Consider the following 23,577-nt stretch of genomic DNA (forward strand, 5'->3'; position numbering starts at 1 on the left):
AAAAATCAAATATTGACAGCATTTGAAATAAAAATGCCTCATATTACCAGCAAGACTAATTGTTATTTCTGATGGATCTCCTATTTTTAAAACAGCCCAGTTCACAGAAATAGATTGCTAGAAATCATGCATCATGCTAGTAAACATTTGAGATCACATGCATTCAGGCTTCATCTGAAAAAGTCCATGCTTAGTGTTGCTTTTTCAAAAAGAAGCAGTAGTGCTGAACATCTTACTATTTCACCTCTAAAGTTACTGGACCGTGTCACAGTAAGAGCAATCAATATTGGTTAATAGGCCAGATCTGTGTTATTAGTATTCTTTACAACCTTGACATACTTCATTTTATGTACAGATTGCCTATGAAAACTTGGGCTTATATCTTGTCTAGACAATGCCTTACATGGCCATTCAAATTAATAATGTGCCAGAATTATCCTATGCTTAATGCAGCTGTGCTCTGTATTGACTCTGAAAATTAAATTTACTTCATGGTGCCTATTGACAGCTGGGTCTCAAGCATATTTAATGGATTTGAATGGAGTTTGGGCTATGGCTTATGCCTCCAAGCAAAATGTTGATAGCTAATAATTTTCATTAGAAGTGAGAGTGTTTATCTATAAACGTTGCATTTCTCAGTATATGAAGTCAGCATAAAAAGAAGTTTAAGATCACCTTTCAGTTCACTCAAAGCACCCAGAAGGAATCAAGAGAAAAGAAAAATAACCTGTTTGCTGTCTTTAAATGCAATTCGTTGGCTTATTAACAATGTATTTGCAAATATGTGGTAAGGGAATCCTATTCTAGTCAAGAAAAATAACTTTAGTTCCAAGAAGGCAGAGACAATACCTCCAGTTGCATCTGAACATAATGAAAAACCTCATACATAATATATTTATTGACAGCTTTGAAAATTGAACTTCTTTATTTATTGACAGCCTACATACAGCATAGGCAGTGCAAGTTTCTTTCACTGCTCAACCAACATACTTTTTACATAGACAGAAGTAACTACTTTTTCTGAAGGAAATAGAATTTATTCACCATATCCAGTTGTTCTTTGGATTATCTATGAAATGTCCAAAAAAGGTGTAAACCAGTACCAATTTTTCTGGTCACTTTTCTATCCCAGAATACATTCTCAAGAGACAGCTAATAGAAACAAATTTTACTCACTACTGGTATGAGACTGACTTCTGCCTAAATCTACAGGTAGGCAGTTACACATCTAATTGCTGGGAAGACTAAAAGCCTCTTAGGTAAATAACCAGACAACTTCCTTTTTAGAATTAATATCAAAATTGGTTCTTTTAGTTCTAGCAGCCATCATGTAAACAGGTAAAATTGACTTTTTTTTTTGTCACGTCCCCCACCACCACCCCAGAGAATTTCTTGCCACATGTCTTAGTAGAGTTACAGAGCAAATGACAGTATTTGCTTGAGATAAGGCATAAAGGCTGCATGACATTTTTTTATTCCTGGTCTCCAATCCATCTTTAGTCTGAAATTATCACTTTAAAAAAAAAAAAAATGTTTGAACATTTCTGTCATTTTTAAGCACAAGAGTGAAAAACATGCTTTCTAACTTTCAAGTGATAATAAACTTTCTTTGTGTCCTGGTTTCAACTGGGATAGAGTTAATTTTCGTCCTAGTAGCTGGCATAGTGCTGTGGTTTGGATTTAGGATGAGAATAATGCTGATAACACACTGATGGTTTAGTTGTTGCTCAGTACTGCTTATGCTAGTCAAGGACTTTGCAGCTTCCCATGCTCTGCCAGGTGCACAGGAAACTGGGAGGGGGCACAGCCAGAATAGTTGATCCAAACTGCCCAAAGGGCTATTCCATACCACATGACGTCATGCTCAGTATAGAAACTGGGGGGGTTGGCCAGGGAGCAGCGATCGCTGCTCGGGAACTGTCTGGGTATCAGTCGGCGGGTGGTGAGCAATTGCATTGTGCATCACTTACTTTGTGTATTATTATTGTTATTATCATTATTATATTGTTATTATTATCATTACTGTTTTACTTTATTTCAATTATTAAACTGTTCTTATCTCAACCCAGGAGTGTTTCTCACTCTTACTCCTCCGATTCTCTCCCCCATCCCATCGGGGTAGGGGGAGTGAGCGAGCGGGTGCATGGTGCCGAGTTGCTGGCTGGGGCTAAACCACGACACTTGGCCAATATGACAAGAAAAAATATTAAAGCTGGAAAATTGAAGAATTAGAGGATAGACCTCCCTAATGGCAGGCTGCAAATCTGCAGTACATTTTGCACAAGACTCTTTCCTAAACTTAGAAAACAGGCAGCTTAGGAAGGACTGCACTGGGCTTTAGCAGAAATCAAAGCAGGCCTGAAATTCAGGTGCAAATGCCACATACCCTAGCAGGCTTTGTGAAGTCCATTAGCAGATACCCTGGCAGTCTACCTTACATGAAGCAAAACTGATTCTATTTAGAACCTTCCAAAATGTGTGGTGTGCAGTACAAACCACTGAAAAAAAATATTTCTTTGTTTGCTTGTTTCCTCTCTTTTTGCTACAGACTCTAACACATTATATACAAAAATCTGTGGTAAGATTAAGAAGAAAGAAGAAAGTGTACATATTATAGATGTAATATCTATACAGATGTATAACAGAGAAACGTTACATGTACACACACACATATATACATACGTAGAGATACACATGCACAGAAAGATACAGAATAATACAGAATCCAGAGAAATAAAACAGAGAAATGCATTACAAATAGAAAACAAATATGACAACTGGCTCAGCTTCCTAGGAACTGTTAGAAACAATCAGAGACTGATGCAGTCTCTGACTCACATCACAGGCAGCAATGATTAAAAAAAAAAAAAGGAGTAGTAGTTTGATGTGGAAGAATGTTGTTTAAAACATTAAGTTGCAGGGTATAATGTATATAAATATTAAGGATGGGCAGTGACATACAGGCCAACACGCTGCTGAATTGCAATTAAAAAGGAAGCAAGAAAGCATGACGTTACCAGCTGGCACATCCTCCATAGGAGGGAAACATTGTGTGATATTCCATGGTCTCAGATGAGACGTGCTGTAAAACAAATATACAAAGGCTTCACAGATAACCTTATTTTTCACATTTTCTTCTTTTGGATGGTTCACCTTACAGTTCAAGCATTTTAGGGATTGATAATATCTTTAATTGGAAATGTTTCTTTTGAAGATAAGTTCCTAGAAGATTCTTACTCTTTGACTTTCCACTGAATTCACTCCGGATGAGAAGACGGGGTTTGCCTCCTTACAGAAGAAAATTACGTTGTTCAGTGTGAATCTTTCATATACCCCAAGATTTGAGAGATCTGATTGAATTTACAAGCTTTTTAAGCCAGAATCCCATAACCGCAGCCCCACTTCCTGATGACACAAGCTGACTACAATTGTCTTTCCTTCTACAGCATTATTTCTGCAAGAAACTGCAAGAATAGTGTGCCTCTCTGACAAAAGTACTCGGATATATCTTTTATCCTCTCTGAGTTATTTTGGTTGCTGGTGGTCCTGCTATGCATTTTGCCTTTCTGACAATCTGCACAGACCCCAGCTTTATACAGAAGTCCAAACAACACAATCCCATAACTCTTTTGTACTGAAAATCATTATTTGTAACCTGAAATGTATGTTTTTTTCTTACATTAAACAAAAAAAAGCTATTGAGGTTGATCGTATTGGAAAAGGAGCAACTTTTAATACATGAAGACAAAAGTGAATGCTTTCAATACTCAGGGTGAAACACTGGTTGGACAATATATTCACATTTTGGTAAAATGTTGATATTACTAATGGTGTTTCTTGATGCCAAAATGTCTCTTCCTGTGACTCTAAGGAAACAAAAGAACAGAGATTGTTTCAGTAACACTGTCAGACTGTCCAACTTGTTTAATTATGGGTTTTCATTCTAGATGAAACCCAGGAAACTCAGCTAGTCTTCACAAACACAAAAGAAAGTCACCGTTTTTTCCTTCTTATGCACTTACCTTTAGAAATGTATCAAACCTTCCAAAATTGTCTCCTTTAAATTTTTGCCACTGCTAATGATGGATGAAGTACATCATATAAAAATGAAAATGTGTCCCAAAAGAGTACTTTAATACCAGATTTCCCCCCTGCAAATGTCAGCAGGTTTTTTTCCTCCTTTCCTTTCTGTTTCTTTCCTTTCTCTCTCCTTTCTTTTCTTTCCATGAGGAAAAAAAAAGCCTCGTAGTCTTTTGTGGTTTACCTTGTGATGGAGTGATAAAGCAGGACTAGATTCTATAGATTCCACACGTTTTAAATAACAGGAATTGGGAGTTGTATTTTTGACTCATGGAAGTAAGTCTGGTTTCCAAATTTTACACAATAGCCATACTGTGACACTCTGTGACTTGAAATTTCCATTGCACATATACTTTTAAAGTAGAGACAACTAAGACATTCCTTTTATGCTATTTTGCTCTTCCATAGCTACAGAAAACAATAGCTACGAACTTTTAATTAATTTCTATAATACAGATCCTGATAACATCCACTCATGGGCCATTTTTAATTTTGAAATAAAAGAAACTAAATAAAATAATTTCCTAATAGCTATAATAGATTCCGGTTTGCTAGAACACACAATCTAATGAACTACTGACAGCACTGAAAATTTTGCTAATTGTGAGCAGGTTTTTCTTCCCACTGTCTAATCCCAGCACACCAGCTTCTGGGACAAACCAGGGTCCCCACCATATAGGAGAAGATGAAAGAACTGTTGTAGGCTATGGAGCATAAGATGGGTCATAGAAAATGCATCCTTACCTCCTCTTTGGATGCTGTAATCACTTCTTTATCACCAGATCCCTGCTGCACAGCTCCATTTTCTATTTGAATCTTGCCTGTAAAATACAAGTCAGTCACTAAACTGTGATAAATCGTAAATTAATAAATTACATGCTTATTTCATATGGGACAGATTTCAATAGTTTGGGGAGGACCTCAAAGGAAGCTGATGCTGTATGTAGCAGCACTCCTATAAAACAGTGACTAGGACATGTGTTGGTAGCTTGGATTTTCTAATGAAGTGTGCTTTTATATACCTTTAAATCCTCCTAAAAATTAAGTATATTGTTTATAATTTCACCTGCATTACTTCTAATCTCCAGATGGATTTTATTTGCATAAGAGTTCCCAGGAGGGCTTTGCTATAAAGAAGCCTTGCTGAACAAATTACAGAACTAATAATTTCTTTAAACAGACATTTGTAAATAAAATAAAAGATCTATACAATATCTCAGATGTGAAAGGTTAGCCACTGTGCACAATAACAAAATAATTTAATTTTAAATAAATGACTTTGCCTTAATTAATTAGGAGGCGATCTGAGCCTCAACTCCCAACATAGTTAAGGGAGAATACTCACACTTATGCCAAAAAGCAGACTGTAAAAAAATGTGAGCCTGAAAACCACTTTCCCTTTACTAACTAGTGCGAGCCTAGCCTAAAGTTTCTGCAAGCAGGGGAAGCTCTTCGAGTCAGCTCTTGAGGGTGCTTTGTATCACTACATGACAGGAAAGTGGCTATAAAGACTACAGAATGGACACTTACATGCTTTATTTGACCTTTAGATATGGTTCCCCATCAGGAAGGAGAGCCTTCAAAGGTAGAAATGTGACAAAATCAACAGGACTGAATCTCTAACTACTGGCAAGCATCTAGAGTGAAGTTCAACAACACATTTGAGATCCTTTTTTTTAATGGTATCTGTAGTGGCCAGTGCAAATATTAGATTTAAACCCTAATATTTAAATTGCTACATATAGGAACAAAAGAATTGACAAAAATCCCCATGAGGTATCTATCTTATTTTCCACCCTGAAACTTTTGGGGGAATCATTATCATGACTGTCATTTGGAACTACAGTCACAGTCCTGTAAACATGTTCACATATGACTGGTGATACCTCTAGGGACTTCCAGTAAATCCTATAAACTCTTCAGAGAGGCAGAATTACTTATGTGCATAATTATCTGAGGGACAGATAATTATCTAGTAGTAGTTTCTTTTAGTCTGAAGTTTTAAAACATTGATTTATAATAGTAACAGTGTATCCCTTTTAGTGGAATATTATTGCAATTGGCCTAATATGTGTTTTTTATCTTTTATCTCCCGAGGCCTGAGGAACAGAGGGAGGGAGGAAGGAGAGGGCAGAAAAACAGTAAACCAGTGACTGCTCTTATCTTTGACATGCTGTGAATAGACAGGATATTAGACTAATACCCACAAAATCACAGATAAATGATTATCTTGTCTTGATTACTACTGCCCTTTAACAGGCTCCTCTTTTTAGCCAAAGACATTAGTTCTAATTTATTTGACACAAATTTCAAGGCCTTCTGCCAAGAGGAGAGCAAAAGCTTCATGAAAATGTTCTTAGCATAAATTTGGGACATCACTTGTAAAATGAGTCGATAAAAAGAAAGAAAGGCCTTTCTACTGAAACCAGAGGATCTCCCAACTTAAAGCAGTTCTGGTTTCTATATTTTACCATGTATTTATAATAAAGACTTAACTCACCTTTGATGTGAACTTCCTAGCAAAAGCTGAGGCTTAGAGACTGTCTATATTATAAGCACTTAATCATGAAGTACAGGAGAGCACACTTCATACCTTCATATGATTTATTTCCTTACAGAATAACCTTTAGGAACAAGAAGCCTTTCATTTTTTCTGTTGTGTTTCTGTGCTAATTAATTTTCAAGAAGAGTCAACACTTTATTTCAGCTGCCAGGGAAATTATTTGCCTTGCTGTAGGAAAATGCATCACTGTATTATGAACCTCACTCGCTGTTGGCGAGGTTCCTAACATCCCAGGATGTTGGTGAATAATGTCAGTGTTATTTTGTTATATGTATTTTAGGAAGCATTTTTTTTAACTTTTTGGATCCATTTCTGCTGAGTGATATGTGCTATCACTTTCACAGTTACACAGGTTTAACTTGGAGCAGTTAGTTTGGCTTGAGTTTTGTTTGGTTGGTTTTACTTTTTTGGTATTTCTAATGTCAAGTGCATAAGAACCGAATGCATTAAAAACTGTATTCTGCCCTTCTTATTACTGGGGGTCCCTGGGTGAGGAGGAAGGTGTGTGCAGGGGGATTCTCCAGTCCAGCAGTGGATTTGCAGTTCCTGCAGTTATCATTTTCATCTTCATTTTGGCTGGTTTCTGTTTTATGTCATTCCTGAGTGGATTTGTGTGTAATGAGGCTATTGTTCAATAACAGGAAGCCACATTTTCTCCCCTTCTTCCATAGCTTGTTTGGGCCCTGGTACCTGTAGTGCTTCTCATATTCAACCCACACTAAATGTAATCTTAGACTTACAGAATAATTTGTGTTGGGAGAGGCCTCAGGTAGTCCAGCCTTCTGCTCCAATCAGGGCTAAATTCAAGGTTAGATCATGTTGACTGTGGTCTTGTCCAGCTGAATTTAACCAGCTCCAGTCTCTAGTTTTAGAAAAACAAAAGTAGGAATTCTTCCAAAGACACAGCTTAAAGAGACATCGTGGCTACTTTAAGACAACTAATTCATTACAGTATGACCTCTGCATACATACAGTTCTGAGTAGGACCAAATCAATAAGGACAAGTATTTTAATATTATCTGAGTATTTCGCAAATGCTTGAAACTTACTAAGGGTCTAGAAGGAAAAGAGTGAACATTATTAGTTGAGTAAGAGGTTTCGAGTAGACTACTTGTCATTTTTTTTAGGCCTTCGTTCAGAAGCAGCACTCATGAATATTCCCATCAAAGCAGTCTTCTCCAGAAATGATAAAATATATTTCTACACTAGCCTTGATTCTGAAAAGACTCAGATGTCTGATTAAATTCAGGGACTGGGAGTAGTTCCACTGAAATAATCCAGCTACTAAAAATCCCTATGAAATTAAATCAAGGAACTAGTTTTGAAACCCTTAAATATAATTTCTACTTTTATTCATGGAAAGTAAGATTTATCTGATCAGAAAATAACAAAAAAGTAGAGAGAGATATTAATTCTTATTATCTAAATCACATGCAATTTTCTTTACATAGATGATGAAATTTTCATCAGGCTTCTCATACAAAGACCAAATTTAGGTACCCATAAACTTGGTATCGTTTTTGCATGGACCCAAATCCTCACTTGCTTACCAATTGAAATTTACATTCACCTAACTGGAAGCTCTCTGTGCTTAAGGAGTAAAAGCTAACTGAGGAGTTATTTTCAGAAAAAAAAAATCTGTTTAATATTTAATTCAAGTATTTATGTGTAAGAAAGGCAATTTACTACAAATGCTAACAATAACATGTTAACATTGAGACTTGTCATAGTTAACGACTGGAGTTCTCGAAGACAATTGTTTAACAACCTTGTGCAATAGGAAGCAAGAGGGTTTGGAATAATATTATTTATTTGGATTAAATACCACATAAGTGAAATTTGCCTGAAGTAAAATTATGCTGAATAGAAAATAGAAGCTGAACTGATTGACTTTAATAAATCTAAAGGTTGAACAGTCAAACCTTAACTGAAGAATACAGAGGAAACATTCATCCGGTTCTTTGTTAGAGATTCTTTTTCGAAATTTGCCAGGATAGTCATAATAAGAGGTGTAATTAAGCAATCAGCCTTTTTGGAGATACATCTGTAATAACTGCCAACAATGAAGTGTCTTATTGTGGATTATACTTCATGTAATTTAAGAAAAACAACTGTAATTGTAAGTAAAGCTTATGGCATCATACCTCATGTTTACACAGGTGTGATGTTATAATTTATCAGACTGAAAGCTTTCTTTAACACAAGAACAGTATAAAAATACCTTACAACATTGCCAGAAGTAATTGGAGGGTTAACGAACAAGTGTATTCACCTGTTCAGAAAGAGCTCTGTATGCAATGTCTGTGCTCCATCACTTAAATCAAAGTACTTTGAGCATGGACATAAAGTTACGTCTTTTTGGACTCTTCTGGCTGGTCAGTTTTGTATTATGGACAAATCTGCTGCTGCTGGGTGCCGAATACGTGCATGGCCCATGCAGCCTATGCTGGCAGCAGCAGCCCACATTGTCTCCTTTTGTGTCAGTGTTTCTGGACAGGGAGAAGTGTTCCTGTTGAAGGAGTTGGTGCTGGTCACACACAGAGACCCAGCAAGCAGCTGGGAGCAGCAGCAGCCACTGGCACCACCGGATACCTAAGAGGCCACCACCAATATTGTTGGACTGGATGATCTTAAAGGTCTTTGCCAACCTAAACGATTCTATGATTCTATGATTCTGTGAATATCAATTGTCTGGGAACTGCCTGGCTGGGCCAGCCAGAAGAAGGTGGCAGCAGCCCAGGAGATGTTTCCAAGCTCTCCTCTGTGCTTGCTGGTGTGGGCTGGAACTGGCAAGAAGCTGGTTTAGGGTGAAGAGTGCTTGGCCATCATGCAACTAGTCAATCACATCCCGTTTATCCACCAGCAGACAGCACCCACTTAGTCCATAGTATTCCCTCCTTCCACACTCAGCTTTGCTGGTTCGTGGTACACCTGATATGGAGAATACCTCACTGGAATTCTTCCATCTTGCTTGTAATTATGTATACCGCCTCCTCTCCATTTGTCCTGGACACCAGGAAATTCCCTGGACACCAATAACTTCTGTGGGAAAGCATTTGTATATTTTTCTGTTCCCTCTGGGCCATGCTATAGAGCAGTTTTGAGCTTCCATTCTTATCTACAGTGAAAGAGCCTGGAGACATAAAACAACATATGAAATATGATCTTCACCTTTATATATTAGCAGCAAGGGAGCAGAGGACTATACTTTTGGAATTAAAATTTAAGAGAATCACATTCACTGGCCAGTGCTGAAGCAACATAGCTTGTCCTTTTGTCTATTGGCACACCATCCTTTTTAAAGGTAATACTGGCAATTACAGTAACTGTTCTTTCATTGGGAAATTTTAATTTTTGCAGGACTCTGGCCTTGAGATTGTTAGCAATCAGTCAACTGTCCCACAAAGGTAAAACAAGATATCCTAAGACAAGATATGCTCCTCTACTCATTTCCAGAAATAAAATGTGGAGATGAATACTTGTACTATTTCTAGAAAAAGAATATTATAAAATACTCAATTTAGCACTCTGACATTATACATTCTTGACTTCCAGTGATTAAAAGGTTGGCTGTACCTGAACTGTGGCACTAAATCCATATGTGTAAACCCAAGAAGTAAACATAAAGATTTTTCTATTAGCTTTATTTTATGTGCAAACTTCAGGCCAGATTCTCAGCTACTGCACTTTAGCTCCTTCTCCCTCCATACAGATTTACTGTTGATACCACTTTAGGACTGTGTTTAAAAATGTGTTTTCAGTGTTTTCTTGTTGCTTTATTTTTTATTTCTAAATGCAGGAAAGAATGAAGCAGACTTATGGGGAGAAAGAGTTGAAGACCATTCTGATATTCAGACACATTACTTTTCTTCCATCTTTAAAAATATTTTCTTTATTTTGTAAATTTCATCTGAAATATAGTATTACCATTAGACAAAGTTTTAGCAAGGTGAATAATTCCTATGTACTAATACACACACACATACAGACACGTAAGTATTTGCAACCTTCCAGCCTATTACCTCTTTGCTCGCTGACCACCACTACACCCAGCTTAGATTAATTCTGAGAAGAGGTGCACGTACAATGGGAAACAATGATACATCTGATAGCATTGAGATTGTGTATTTAAGGGACTCCTTTTGTTTGTGGTACAGCAGAACTGAACTGGTCAGGGAAAATTGTGAAGGACTGGCTAGATTATTTAGCACTTTTCATTTTAAATTAGTTCTATACTGATATTTTATCTGGGAGTCCAAATCACAGATTAAGAACCGAATGATCTACAAACACAAAACAAAGCTGCTATTTTTGCCACAAAAGTTTTACAAAGCACATTTAATACATTCCCCTTGCCAATGCTGAACTGACAGTTAAAACCTCAGTATTAAAGACCAGTTTTATTTTGATTTTCCCAGAATCATCTTTGTGAACAACATGTGGTACATGGTTAGAGCTGACCAAAAAAAAAAGGAGATTAAATACATGGCATTGCATCCCTTTTAATATGTTGATTTTTCACTTGCACCAAGTCAGGCAATTAAATCTGATAATAATTTCTCACCCCGTCCTGAAAACCCCTGGAACACCAGCCTGTTGTCATGGATGATCTGAATCTATCATGTTGTAAGGGTGTTGTAAGGGCATCAACTCCTAACATTAGAGTGAGACAAGAAAGGGATCTAAGATTTCATTACTTCAGCCCATTTTTTCCATATGATCAGCATAGCTTAAAGGAATTCAGGGAAACAGTGGGGCCCTGAATCTAACATGCAGTCTGTATTCCTAAACTTGGAGAGACTCTCTTGGTGGGAAAAGGAGGTGAGAAACTGGAAACTACCTACAAAAATGTTAATAAAATTGTGGAAAGAAATAATTTGTTGTGCATATGTTGTTGTATGTTCTTTTAAAATATTTTAATAACAACTAATTGGCCAGTTAAATTAATATGGGTATACGGAGCCAAAAAATTCCAGGCATGTGAAAATAAGCAGTTTAACTACATCATGCTGAAGTGAAGAAAGAGCAACTTGCTGCACACCTCGAACTATGCAAATGCCAACAGTAACAGAGAGTGTGCATAAATGGAACATGAATAAAGGATCATAAACAGTAATTTAAAAAAATGTATAGTCTACAGTGTTCTGTTTCAAGATTAGGTTAATTGAATGTGAAATGTTAGTTTAAGGGGAAAAAGTGGTAGATTAAGATTCACAAATCCTGAAGATAAGTGAGTTAAGCAATACTGGCATAACTGTAAAATAAATTTGACCCAAGAGCATGCAGATAATCATAAGCTCCTTTATCTTCTGGACCTTTGGGTTTAGTGCTTTATTTTTTATTTTACTGTTTGAAAAATAGATTTTAAAGATTTACATACTTGCCATAGAATAGTATCTTAAACATGTCTGGATAAAATTATGACTTAGAGGAATTCAGCCATGATAGTCCTTGTATTGAAGAACCTGCCATAACAAATTTTAATTCATAATTGTTATTGAATAGCAAAGACAGATTTAATTATCTCCATTATTGACCTGTTCTAAGCAAGTACTTTATGTTATAAATCCACACATTATTGCCAAAGAGGAGGCTGAATGCATAAATTCTCTGCCAGTTCTCTCAGCAGGTTCTTTATGCCACAGGAAAACTTCTAAAGGAATAAAATATGTCCAGCTTCCTCCAGCTCACCTAGCTATAATGCAGACACAGATTTGTCAGGGTTGCAGGCCCACAAAAACTTGAAGTTATTATTTGGGGATTCACGAGAGTTAAATAAGTCAAAAACTGAAATATTGTATAAGCCCAATTAAAAATTCAGTGGTGAAAAAGTGGTTTTGATTGGTTATGACACTGGACATCAATTACAAGGAAATCCTTCAGCAGCTCTGCCATTCAAACCCATCTGTTCCAGAGTCATCTAAAGGAGTGATGACACTGTGTGAAAACAGGTAAAATGTGGGATTTTTTTTCTTTGCTGGAGAAAAGAAAAGGGGGATATAATAGCAACGATGACCTTGGTACAGGACATTTCCCGGGGAATTGATGACCGCCGTGGACCATCAACTCTCCCAGCTAGTCATTAATCCCCAGGAAATGCCCTGTGTCTGCCTTGTTATTGCTTAATTCAATTATTTGTAGTTGTGGCATTTATTCTGTGAATATTTTATTGCTCAATCTGCTCTCTGTCTTACCTCTGCTTCTCTTAAAGCCCATCTCACTGGTGCAGATTGGCTCAGCTCAAGAGAACCTCACATTTACCAGAACAGACTATGGTTTACATATTTCTGTGTACCTGCTATTTCATTAAGATACAATAGCTAGAATGGAGTAATAAAAAGCGTACTTTTCTACCTATCTTAGGAATTTCATAAATTGCGATTACCAAACAATGTAGGTGGAATCAAGTTTTACTGGGCATATACATTGCATATATACAAGCACCATAACAAAAACAATTGATTCTGCTACTTGAAATGTCATCGTTATGCTCAGAGCTTTTCAGGTATGCCAGAATGTTAGGATGCTACAATAAAGGTAGGAAATAGGATGGTGTGATTACTTTTTGTTAGTTTGTTTTTTTCTCCTGCCTTGTATCACTCTTGTTCTTATTTCTTGTTCTGAGGATGCAGCATGACAAGCATTTCACCATCAGCCTTGTTGTTTCTTGCTCAATACTGCAGCTCAATGTTTATTCATCCCCTTATTTCTGGCAGTGGGGCTGTTCTGTGGGGAACTAGGAAGATAAGGGAGCTAGATTTTAAAAACCTGCAGAAAAAAACAAGGCTAGTTTTAACCCCTGCAATCCATTTCACCAAACAGCCACACAAACAGTTGTACCAGCACAATGGAGGGGCTTGTCTGGAGGCAGGAAGGAGTGGTTAGGTTTAGCCAGCCTGCCACGGAAAGAAACGTTCCTTTAATTGCGGTCTGAGAGTTGTATTCTCTTCTACACTAAAGGCTTTCACAGTACTTTGACTGTTTGAAGGAGCCATTGAACAAGTCTAAATATAATCTATGTTTATGTTAGTACTAACATGGAAGAAAAAGTACATTTCTGAAACAGTTGAAAAACATAGGTATACAAATGGAAATTACTAAGCATCTGATTATTCAATCACAACGCATGCACAGAGGTCCATGGGATCAGATGGGATGTTTACAAGAGTGTTGAAGGAGTTGGGCGATGTCATCACGAGAACACTGTGACATCTTTTAAAGCTCCTGGTAACTGAGCAAAGTTAATAAGAACTGGAATAAAGTTAATGGGAACTGGAAGAAAGCTGACAAGAGACCCATGAAGTTCAACAAGAGCAAATGAAAAGCCTTGCATCTGGTAGAGAGTAAATGCCCACACTGATACAGGCTGTGGACCAACTGTCTGGTAAACAGCTCTGCAGAAAAGGATCTGCCGGTCATGGTGGACAGCAAGTTGAATATGAGTCAGCAGTGCAGCAGCAAGGAAGAAGCAAAGATCTGCTGCATCCTGGGCTGTATTACAAAGATTGCAGCCAGCAGATCTAGAGAATTTATCCTTCCCCAATATTTGATGCTTGTGGAGACTGCGTGTGGAGTGCTTTGTCCAGTTTTAGTCTCCCCAGCACAACAAAAATATTGACTTATTTGAGCCAGTCTAGTGGAGGCACCAAAATGGTTTAGAGCTGGAGCATGTGACATATGAGGAGAGGCTGAGAGAACTGGGTTTATTCAGTCTGAAGAAGAGAAAGCTAAAGGGAGACCTTATTGCAGTTTGCAACTGCATTGATCAGACGATGCAGATAAAAGAGCCAGAAGCTTCCTAGAGGTGCACCATGACAGTCCAGAGGCCACAGATACAAGCTAAAACATGGGAAGTTCCGATTAGATATACATAAAATTATTTTATGGTGTGGATGGTCAAACACTGAAGCATTCTGCCCAGAGAGTCTGTGGAGTCCCCATCCTTGTAGGTGTTCAAGAATCAACAGGATAAGATCGTGAGCAACCTTTATCAAATTAGACCTGCTCTGAGCAGGGGGTTGGACTATATGACCTCAGGTGGTTCTTCTTAAATTATTCTAAGAGTGTATGATTTCAAAGCCAGATTTGAAATAACATGAGGACAATGTTTCAAGCACAGGTACCTAAATGGTATGGATATAACTATGTAAAGTCACTGGGGCTAGTGTATCTATTTCCCTTTGTTCACTAAAAAGCCATCCCCAGGAAGCAAACCTTGAATTATAAAATTTCCATTAAGTGTACTGTGTTATCAACAGTTAAAAGTTCATGTTAACACAGTTTAATAGCTTAAAGACAGCTACCCTTATATAGCTAGTAATTAAACATTGCCTATAGTCGATTGGCATGTTGGCATGACACATACTGTAAGATGGAAAAAGTAGTAATGTTTTATATTTGCATTTCTGCTATACTGTTAGCCTTCAGAATTGTAAGACTCAAAACAAGTTTTTTGGAAATGCATTAGGAATTGGTTTTGCTTTCTTTTTGATATCATTCCCACACACAAGAAAATGCAGGAGTTATTTGCTAGGAAGCAACATTGCTTTGCATCAAGACTGAATACTGTTAGAGCACCTAATTTACTTGAGATCCTTTGAAATAGTGCCTAGCCTACATTTTTTCCATATTCTATTGTTTGCTTGCTACAGGCAACCCGAGTGATGGTTTCGACCCCTCCCATGCAACCTTTCATGTTCAGAGTAGTCAGTGAACTAGCTGCAAGTCCCATCAGAAATTTTGTAAACCCTGTGCAGGTTTACAGGTACGACCCTTATCTTTGTCATAACTTATGAGTGGTAGGTCCAAGGACAATTGTCTGGCCCATTCCATTTGATGCAACTAGACAGACAGACACCACAGGGATGTGTGATTGAGCTCCTTCCCCAAAAATCTCCTTTCTGCCCATTAAATGTTTATAATCTCCATTCTGCTCATTTCATTTCAGTTTTTCATTAATATCTCTAAAGAGTGCATGAATCTGAAGTATGGGATTGGAAGTCAGAAGATTTATTCTCTGGTCCCAACTCTGTAACTGATTTGTGTGTGACTTCTTGCAACTCATTATGCATTACTTGGTTCCCTAACTTGAAAAAATAGAGAAAAAAACATTGCTTATCCACTTTTAAGCTATACACACTGGACTGGTGCATTTTTTTCCAGGTTTTGAAATGTTTTTATCATTTATAGACAACAAGCAGGAAGGATACACATATGAAGATGCTATTGTCAGAACCAGTTTGTGACTTTGCTTCTCAAAGTGTTAAAAAATAAATGTAAGTGGCATGTGTCAGTCAAGATGAAGTTTTAGACACAAACACATGACTGCCTATACACACACAAACTAAATAGTTCCGAAATTCTGAAATGCTGCACTCCTTTGATAGCATAACCATAGTTAATGTTGTGTCAGGGTTTCCACTATAAACCCTCTCTTTTATAACTAGGCAATAAAATGTTACCCCAGGCATGAAGTACCAGGGCTCAGCACAGCGGCTGACATTTTTATATGTACACGTTTTCACACACATAAAAAAAAAATCAGTTTAGCTACCTTAATACATGCAAGTATAACTAATATTAAAAAAGTTTAAGATACGTTTCAGTTGAACATATATAATGCACATACACACATGCACATATACACATGTGTAACTCCAAACAGCTTTTCCTTGTTACTGAAAGGGTACTGGAGAAAGATAGTACAGACTCTTCAACTAGAAGACATACATTCATTACTTATATCTAAAGAAATACTTGTATATGACCAGATATTCGATTGAAAGTTACTTTGTTCAAGGAAATACGAGCCCTCCCACGTGGGTCTACCTCCCACGCCACCAGCAGTCCCCTCACCTCCAACATGATACACTTCATTAAACACAGAAGTGCTTTGTTGCATTAGGGAGTTTAAAAGAAGTGGAAAGGTAGGCTCCTTGCACTTCCTATGAGAAATGAACATCGACTTCCTCTGAAGAAAATGTAAATGGATTTGCTTAATTGGACTTGGGGCTCTGGAGCAATTAATAATAGATTGTGTCATAGTAAGGGCTTTGTTTATATTTAAAGCAATAAATTACAAGTATTAAGTTTATATTTATTCCAAGTTAAACTCATTTGTAATTGACATGTTACTTAGCCCAAGGCTTTTAAGATCTTTTAGTATAATTAAATTAATAGAGAGTTATAGATCACTGCATGATAAACAAACATCATGGACTTTAATATGACAGATATACAGAGAACAGGCCATGTAAGTAGATCATTATTATCGGTTTTACCTTCAGCAAAAATACAACTGAAATAGCAACAAAAGATTCAGTGCAAACAATGGTAAATGCAAGGATGGTTTGCAACAAATTTTCTTTTCCTTTCCTAACTTGATGGTTAAAAAAACTATTTACTAGTGTGAAGGAGTATTAGTAAAGTAAGCTTTCCTATCCCACCACTCCATCATAATTTTGTTTCTTCCGCTCTCACAGCAAATACTTCAGATTACGTTTTCAAAGCAGTCACACCATGCAAGGAGTCACTAAAACTTTGGACGCTATTGATTTCCAAGGCATCCTTCTAGTCCTTTGGCCCTCCACACAATAAGGTTAAGTATACCATTCCCTACAGACCCTTGTTGAAACCCTTATTGAAACAGTTAATAAAGTCTCTAATAGCTGTCATAGAGACCAGTGATGAAGATCCCATGCATGCCTTGGCAACTTATTTCAACATCTAATAATCCTGCTTTTTGATATCTAACCAAAACCACTTCGTAAATAGAGCCTGTTTCTTCCTGTGTACTGTAGCCATGGATAAAAAAGACAATTCTGTTTCTCTTCCAGCAGCCTTTTAACGCTAGTATGAGTCAAACTTCAACTTGCCGGACATCTGCTGGAAATACAACACAGCGAGAGGAAACAGTCTCGGAGGTTCCTGGAGTGTGTGGAAGATAACTTCCTGACACAGCTGGTAAGTGAGCCTACCAGGGAGGTGCCTCACTTGACCTGCTGTTCACCAACAGAGAAGGACTCGTGGGAGATGTCATGGTCAGAGGCCGTCTTGGGCTTAGCGACCATGAATGATAGAGTTTTCAATACTTGGCAAAGTAGGGAGAAGGGCCAGCAAAACTGTTACCATGGACTTCTGGAGGGCAGACTTTGGCCTGTTCAGGACACTGGTTGGGAAAGTCCCATGGGAGAGAGTCCTGAAGGGCAAAGGGGTCCAGGAAGGCTGGGCCTTCTTCAAGAAGGAAGTCTTTAAGGGCACAAGAGTGGGCTGTCCCCATGTGCCATAAGATGAACTGGTGAGGAAGACGACCGGCCTGGCTGAACAGGGAGCTTTTGCTGGGACTCAGGGAAAAAAGGAGAGTTTACCACCTTTGGAAGAAGGGGCAGGCAACTCAAGAAGAATACAGGGATCTTGTTAGGTCATGCAGGGAGAAAATTAGAAGGGCAAAAGCCCAGCTAGAACTCAATCTGGCCACTGTTGTAAGAGATAATAAAAAAAGTTTCTACAAATACTTTAACAACAAAAAGAGAGCCAAGGAGAATCTCCATCCTTTGTTGGATGCGGAGGGGAACATTGTCACCAAGGATGAGGAACTTAATGCCTTCTTTGCCTCAGTCTTTAATGGCCAGACCAGTTATCCCCAGGATATTCAGACCCCTGAGCTGGAAGACAGGGATGGGGAGCAGAATGGAGCCCCCATAATCCAGGAGGAAGCAGTTAATGACCTGCTATGCCACCTGGACATTCACAAGTCTATGGGGCCTCATGGGATCCACCTAAGAGTACTGAGGGACCTGGTGGAGGAGCTTACCAAACCACTCTCCATCATCTATCAGCAGTCCTGGTTAACAAGGGAGGTCCCTGATGACTGGAGGCTTGCCAACATGATGCCCATCTACAAGAAGGGCCGGAAAGAGGATCTGGGGAACTACAGACCTGTCAGCCTGACCTCGGTGGCAGGGAAGATCACGGACCGGTTCATATTGAGTGCGCTCAACAGGCAAGTGCAGGTCAACCACGGCATTGGGCCCAGCCAGCATGGGTTCATGAAAGACAGGTTCTGCTTGACCAACCTGATCTCCTTCTGTGGCCTGGTGACCCACTTAGTCGAGGAAGGAAGGGCTGTGGATGTCTTCTACCTGGACTTCAGTAAAGCCTTTGACACTGTCTCCCACAGCATTCTCCTAAGGAAGCTGGCAGCTCATGGCTTGGATGGGTGAACCCTTCGCTGGCTAAAAACCTGGCTGGGTGGCCAAGCCCAGAGAGTTGTGGTGAATGGAGTTAAATCCAGTTGGTGACCCGTCACAAGCAGTGTTCCCCAAGGCTCAGTTTTGGGGCCAGTCTTGTTTAATATCTTTATCAACTATCTGGATGAAGGGATTGAGTGCACCCTCAGTAAGTTTGCAGATGACACCAAACTGGCTGGGAGTGTCAATCTGCTTGAGGGTAGGATGTCCCTGCAGAGGGATCTGGACAGGCTGGATCGATGGCCGAGGCCAACTGTATGAAATTCAACAAGGCCAAGTGCCGGGTCCTGCACTTGGGTCACAACAACCCTATGCAACGCTACAGGCTTGGGGAAGAGTGGCTGGAAAGCTGCCTGGCGGAAAAGGACCTGGGGGTGTTTGTTGACAGCTGGCTGAACATGAGCCAGCAGTGCACCCAGGTGGCCAAGAAGGCCAACAGCATCCTGGCTTGTATCAGGAATAGTGTGGCCAGCAGGAGCAGGGAGGTGATTGTCCCCCTGTACGTGGCACTTAGGAGGCCGCATGTCAAATATTGTGTCCAGTTTTGGGCCCCTCACTACAAGGACATTGAGGTGCTGGAGCACATCTAAAGAAGGGCAATGAAGCTGGTGAAGGGTCTGGAGCACAGGCCTTATGAGGAGCGGCTGAGGGAACTGGGGTTGTTTAGCCTGGAGAAGAGGAGGCTGAGGGGAGACCTTATCATTCCCTACAACTCCCTGAAAGAAGGTTGTAGTGAGGTGGGTGTTGGGCTCTTCTCCCAAGTAACAAGCCATAGAGTGAGAGGAAATGGCCTCAAGCTGCACCAGGGGATTTGACATTAGGAAAAATTTCTTCACAGAAAGAGTGGTCAAGCATTGGAACAGGCTGCCCAGAGAGGTGGTGGAGTCACCATCCCTGGAAGTGTTCAAAAAACTGGTAGACGTGGCACTTTGGGACATGGTTTAGTGGGCATGGTGGTGTTGGGTTGATGGTTGCACTGATGATCTTAGAGGTCTTTTCCAACCTTAATGATTCCTAGTTTTTACTTTCATTAAAAAATAATCCATCCACCAAGCCAGGAAACATGAAATTATTACTCTACCCTTAATTGGTTTAGTGGTGGACTTGGCAGTGTTAGGTTAATGGTTGGACTGGATGATCTTAAAGGTCTTTTCCAACCTAAACGATTCTATGATTCTATGAAACACTCTCCCTGTTCTTTTCTGTGCATTACACACATTAAAGTGCAGACTGCTTAGCCTGTCTGCACAGGAGCTGCTTTTCAGATCTCTTGACTGTTCTCTTTTCTCTCCTGTGGAGTCTCCCACACATCTGTTGAAATGCCCCATGCAGTACTGCTCCTGAACTCTTAGAAATGCTGAGCAGAGCAGAAAGATATAACATATGTTTATTTGCTTTGCTCCTTTAATCTTCCCAGGATAGTTCTTATCTTTTTCTCAACAGCCTGACATTATTGACTTGTGTTCCACTTGTGATCTACTAATACCTTTAAATCCCTGTCTACTTGTCTACTGGCCTGTTGCTCAGCCAGTTTTTCTAGATCCTGAATTTGTGTGGCTGCTGAGGCCTGTCTATCTGCACTGTTTCACTTGTGCCTCTTGAACTGCATTTTGGTTTTCTTCAGACCATGCTTTCATTCTGTCAAGATCCTTTTGTACTGAAATCCCATCCATCAGTATAATGCAGTGCCTTCCATTTCAGCACCACCCACAGATTTAATTACCACTCCCTTCCCATCATTCAGGTCATTAATGACAACACAGAATAGTGCCAGATCCCTGACAGTCATATGCAGAATCAGACTCAGTGCTTCCTTCCATTTTAGGAGTAGCCCATTAATAAATACTGCTTATCAATGATTTTCCTATTCGTTTTACACTATCCTAAAGTACACTTAATAAGACACTGTTTCCTTACAAGAATATCATGAGATACAGTATCAGAGTCAAGATTTTAGTAAGTCTAAAGCAAGATATATATGACATTTTCTTCTTCTCCTCTGTCCATAATGCATCTTTGTCATAGAATAAAATTGCATGGACTTGACATGATTTGCACTTTAAGTAACTTGTGTTGACTGCTACTCATCTCCTTGCTTTTTTACACCTAAACAGTTTCATTAGTTATTCCAGTAGGGTTTTTTTAAGTTGAACAGTCCATAACTCTAGGTTTTTTTCCCCCCTATTTCTAAAGGTGTGTACCATGTCTCTTTCCTATTTTTCATACTACATCTACCCTTATAAGTTCTGAAAAGTTAATGCAACAGCTGCAAAAGCAGTGTTTTGAGTTCTTTAACTATCCTGGGATGAGGCCTTTCAGGACCAGTATATTTAAAAGTGATATTCTCTGACCCGATATTCCTTCTGTATGCCTTGGCCTTCTGCGTTAGTCAAATGACTCCTTTCAGTCCCTTAGTTGACCTCTTTCCCCTCTGCTGCCATGGACATTGCAGTATTCTCTCAGCTTCCCTCTCAAACCCATTAGAAGACCAGAAACTAATGGTCTTCAAAACATTTCTGCTGTAAGTGGAGCTTATGCTGACAGTTTATAGTGTTAGAATAGATCTGTTCTTTTGGCACACTTTGCCTTTGAAACTATTTGTCACCACCTTCTGTAGATCAAATGGAGACAAAGGAATAATTTGCTAACTTATAAGGTCAGTGTTTGCATTAAAAATTCCCTCTGCTCCATGGTAAAGGAAAGAATTCACGAATTTTCCTGACTATGTCTTTCTTCCCAAGAGTTAAAAATGTATGCTGCTTTCTCCTCTTGTTCTTCATGGGCCTTTCTCCTTTCCAACTTGTCTTACTTTTTGTAAATTAAAGCTATCTTGTTCCATATTGAGCTAAAATCCATTTTTGTTTACCAATTATATTCTTACATACAAATGTGTATATGTTTAATGATATAGATATGGATTATATATATATGTATATTTGTAAATATATAGTTTTACATATATATATACATATATTAATTTGCATATATATTTATATACATTCTTGTGTCATCCTGTTTTTCTTTTCTAAACTCTCCTTTGTACAGCTTGTCCTGTATTAATAATCCTTTCTTGAATCTTTCTACTCTGGATGCCAGTTTAATTGTGCTGCAGTCTGTATTATTCGCTGTGTGATGTGAGTACATCATCATTTTCTGAACTAGTCCTAGAACTGAGAGAGTCCTTCTCTTTTCTGGTACTTGCTGTCCCAAGGAAAGATCGTTCAAGGGCAAAAAATGACCTTTCTGTGTTGTTGCTCTTTCTGATCAGCTAATTGATTCCAAATAACAGAAATCACATGATATTACTTCTTTATCAGGCTTATTTGTCTGGATCTGTGCACTATGCCTTTTGTATGTTTTGGGTTTTTTTATTCAATAGGTGGCTAATGGTACATTTGTACTCATACAAATCTTTTGTGTAGTTTTCTCTGGTCATAATTTTTAACTCAGACCCACTGAAATTGTATCAGCATTATTTATTTTACATATATATATATATAATGTTATATATTATAGAGATCTGTGACTTAAAATGTTATTCCTATTTGATTTAGAAGTAGGTTATAGCACCTTATTGATTTTTGTAAATTGATATTTGTCATTGACTATGGTATACTAAGGTCTTCCATTCTCAGATGTTATGGCACCCTGAGTTTGAAATTTTCTGTACTAGAAAACTGACCTTTTACTTGAGGATGTTTGATCAAGAATTTATAGTGAAAGGTTGTGAATGTGGAGACACTTTAAATACATAATCACTTTTTGTTTGAACTTTAGTGGGGGGGAGAAAAAAAAGTCGAATATCAGAGCGACAATCTTCTTAATCTGCTGTGAGAAGATGCTAAGCAAGCAGGTAAAATCCCTACAGTCTATCACTAGAAAATATAGAACAGATTTTTTTTTCATTTAAAGTGTAGTTGCAATCATAAAATTCTCTTATGAGATAAACAATACTGAAACTAAATGCGTGAATATTTGTTTTCTTTGGTTATGAAGCTTTACTAGCAAAGGTGAGGAAAAAAGACTTCTAAGTAAAGAGAGTTATCCATGTAGATTTATCAGCTCCACTCATCATGTTGAACATTCATGTGCACTTTTAATTTTCTTATGCATGGTAGCTTTCCTGCACATAAGGGTCTCTAAATATTACCAGCCCAGAGAATAAACATCCCCTTCTGGGTTACACTTATGACATTCCAGCATAGATTGTTGTCACATGAAATAATTCATATAATGAAATTCACAATGAAATTACAGATGAAATTAATTACTTCATGTGTGCCATAGACAGCAGTGTAAATTAAATAACTTCTGAATAAAAAGAAATCTAGCTTTTTAAAAAAGAAAATCCAATAATAGCAAGTTGCCCTTGCCATGTGCTCAGAAACAGAATGTTTTTTTCCCTCGCTCAATCCCAAAGTTTTTAATTGCCTTACCTGCCACACTTAAGTCACTTGCATTATTGAAATATACTCCAGGCAATCCTTTGCTTTCAGATCAAGACACAGACAATACCTGATACGAAGAACGTCAGTCTAGAGGGTTTTTTCACATCACCACCTCTTTAAAAGGGAGCTATTACTGCAAGTACTAATTCCCTAGTATTTAATTTTCCAAACATCTATACTATACATTGGTTGTTTGGCTAGCTAACCCTTCCTATCTCTTTTAGGCAGCTAAATCATT

This window comes from Pelecanus crispus, chromosome 2 (assembly GCF_030463565.1).
Source record: "Pelecanus crispus isolate bPelCri1 chromosome 2, bPelCri1.pri, whole genome shotgun sequence".
Lineage (NCBI taxonomy): Eukaryota > Metazoa > Chordata > Aves > Pelecaniformes > Pelecanidae > Pelecanus > Pelecanus crispus.